A 3,320-nucleotide genomic window follows, 5' to 3' on the forward strand; every position below is an offset into this window, starting at 1 on the left:
ACAGAGCTTCAATGACTATGCCGTTTATCTCTAATAAAACTAGACTCAATAAGGAATCTGTACATATAAAGCATGACTTCTAATTATCTTTGTAAAATTTATGGTGAATTTCCAAAGTCAGAACAGGGGATCCAGAAATCGCTCTCGCCCTGTTTCACAAAATTTAAACATCTCATAAAATATAGCTCATATACCTGTTTCACTTATTCCATATGAAAATAGACTCATCAAGCTTCGATTCCATAACTTATTCATTATTTAATTCCATTTCTACTATTTTTAGTGATTTTTTAAACTCACGTCACTGCTGCTGTCTGAATCTATTTTATGGTAAATTTTACCTATTTCATGGTTTCCATGGATTAGCTAGCAATTTGACATACATAATACCAAATATGATCATGATTAGCCATTCCAATGGCTAATCATTACCAAGCATTTCTATTTCCATACCACTCAATAACCATATCATAAGACCATATATACAAAATGATTATAATGCTATACATGCCATACTCAAAATATACAAGCCATTATGCCAAGATGGTATACGGATAGTGTAAGCGTGCCTCCGACCGTTTCCGATTTCCGAGCTGGCTTGTCAACACTACAAGGAATGAAAAGGAGGAGTAAGCATAAATGCTTAGTAAGCTCACATGCAAATAGCAAGTAACATAACCATATAAGCAAACATAAAACATCATTTGCATAATCATCACCAAGACATTCATATCACCTTTTCATTTATCATCTTACCATATTGTTGTTATATCGAGTTTTCAACCCGAGGGTTAAGTACATACCTATTCAAATTATCCATTTCACAACACTTACCAATACGTCCCTTTCATCTTGAGTATTCCTCCATTTGAGTAGAACTTTACCCGTTGAACACATCGGAATATAATTCGGATACATGGATAACTTGCACATAAGTGCCACATATGTAGCCAAGCTACCATGTAACCCGCCCATAAGTGAACTCGGACTCAACTCAACGAGCTCGGGCGTTCGCATCCATAAGTGAACTCGGACTCAACTCAACGAGCTCGGATGCCTAGTTACATCTCATGAACTCGGACTCAACTCAACGAGTTCGGACGCTCGCATCCATAAGTGAACTCGGACTCAACTCAACGAGTTCGGATGCTCAACCATCCTAGTGACATGTCACTTGTATCCTCATCTATTCCTAAGGTTCAAACGGGCTTTTTCCTCGAACACTTATCCTTGCCGTCTTCCGTAGAATGCCGAAATCAATACTCGGTAACAATTATATTTAACAAGTAGTTCGCATAATTTGCATATTATTTGAAATTAACCACAAAGCATACATTTCATAATAAAATTCAGCATAACATATAATTAACATCAATAACTTAAAAATAACCATTATGCTACATTATTTACACATGAACTTACCTCGTATGCGAAAATGGCTATTTTTACCATTTCGTCCACAACTTGGTATTTTCCCCATTTTAGCCCAAATTTCAAGTTTCCTTGCTCTATCATTTAAAATATAGTCTAATTAGGACTCACATTATTCAAATTGACCCAAAATCATATTTTGGAAAAATTACAATTTTGCCCCTAAACTTTTGCATATTTACACTTTTGGCCCAAAGCTCATAAATTAAAATTCAGCCTATTTTCTTATGTTTTATGACATGCTGATCATTTTTCCCTTCTATGGCAACATCAAATTCTCACTCTAACATGTACTTATGACTATTAGGTATTTTTACCGATTAAGCCCTTTTGCTCGTTTTCACTTAAAACCGAGTAGCACAAGTTGTCTAACATAATTTAAAACCTCATATTCTATCATAAAACACCAAAATACACAAATTTCACCTATGGGTATTTTTCCAAATATAAACCCTAGGTTAAATTATTGCTAGCATAAGCTAAATCGAGCTAGGGACTCCAAAAACGTAAAAATCATTAAAAACGAGGCTAGAACGAACTTACAATCGAGCTTGGAAGCTTGAAAACCCTAGCCATAGTTTCTCCTTGCTATATTCGGCCATGGGGTTGAAGATGAGCAAAATTGGCTTTTAATTTTGTATTTTAATTCATTTTACCCTAAATGACCAAAATGCCCTTACTACTAAACTTTCCAAAATTCCATCCATGTCCAATTTTGTCCATAGACTTAGAAATTGGTAAAATTACTCTTTAAGGACCTCTAATTAATAATCTAATTCAATTTTATGCAAAATACTTCTAGAACACAAGTTTTGCAATTTATTCAATTTAGTCCCAAATTTCAAATTAAGTACTTTATGCATAAAATTTCTTCACGAAATTTTCACACAATCATGCAATCATATCATAGACCTTAAAATAATCATAAAATAATTATGTCTATATCGGATTTTGTGGTCACGAAACCACTATTCCGACTAGGCCCAAAATCAGGATATTACAGGTCCTGCATTTATTGCGGATACTCCACAACTCGTGTGCGCATGCCCATTTCACAACTCATGTGAACATTGATGTAAAGGAAAGTTATGATTATAAGTAAAGGCATACTTCGTATGAGCTTTCCCGAGTATCTGATGTAATTCTAGATGGTTCAACGGGTAAGAAAAGGGAATGAAATGGTAAGTTCACAATTGAGATGTAACATGATGTTATAAAAAGGCTAATGAATTAAATGATGTACTTATATATGGGAAATCTACTTATGCTATGGATGAACTCATTTATATTATGGACAAGTGCACTAACGTGTGATTTGATGATGTTGTTTAGGCTTATACTAAGCATTTGCAAAAAGTAAGATAATGGAATGAAACATGATCATTTTGTAACGATGATGAATTAAATGTTATGTTATATATACATGGTTGATTTCATATGTATCATGAACAAGTATGCTAACTTGTGAGTTTGATGGTGTTATATAGGCTTTATTAATCATATGGCATTGGTAAAGCTTTATACTTGTTCTATTAAGTTCATTATTGAAATGGTATATTACGTCTAAAGTTTATACAGCTTACTAAGCATTCATTGCTTACGGAGTTATTTTCCTTTACTTTACTTATTATCAGAAGCTCAATTGGTTGGAAATTTTTCGAAGATCTATCACACTATCCAGTGGACAATTCGGTAGTTTTTGAGAAAAAATTTTACGGTTTATAATGGAATTTATAGGGTGCTTTGTGGTGGTATTAAGGTGTATGTGTTAATTGTGTTTTGGCATTGTATAAGCTTTGGAAAGCTAGGTTGGTTTGGTACATTTGATGCCTTACTGAGTTATGTGATATTGCATACTTTGATGCGCTTGTTTTTAAGGCTATATTGGC

At 33.8% G+C, this 3,320-nt stretch overlaps 1 long non-coding RNA gene across 1 annotated transcript; it reads right to left on the bottom strand.

Annotated features, from left to right (window-relative positions):
- Positions 1-438: 438 nt before the first annotated feature.
- On the bottom strand, positions 439-1,511 carry LOC128293020 (uncharacterized). The gene is made up of 2 exons (XR_008283041.1): positions 1,423-1,511; positions 439-607 (listed from the first exon to the last, which is right to left on the bottom strand). It is a non-coding gene; the product is annotated as an uncharacterized LOC128293020 (long non-coding RNA).
- Positions 1,512-3,320: the final 1,809 nt, after the last annotated feature.

This window comes from Gossypium arboreum, chromosome 5 (assembly GCF_025698485.1).
Source record: "Gossypium arboreum isolate Shixiya-1 chromosome 5, ASM2569848v2, whole genome shotgun sequence".
Lineage (NCBI taxonomy): Eukaryota > Viridiplantae > Streptophyta > Magnoliopsida > Malvales > Malvaceae > Gossypium > Gossypium arboreum.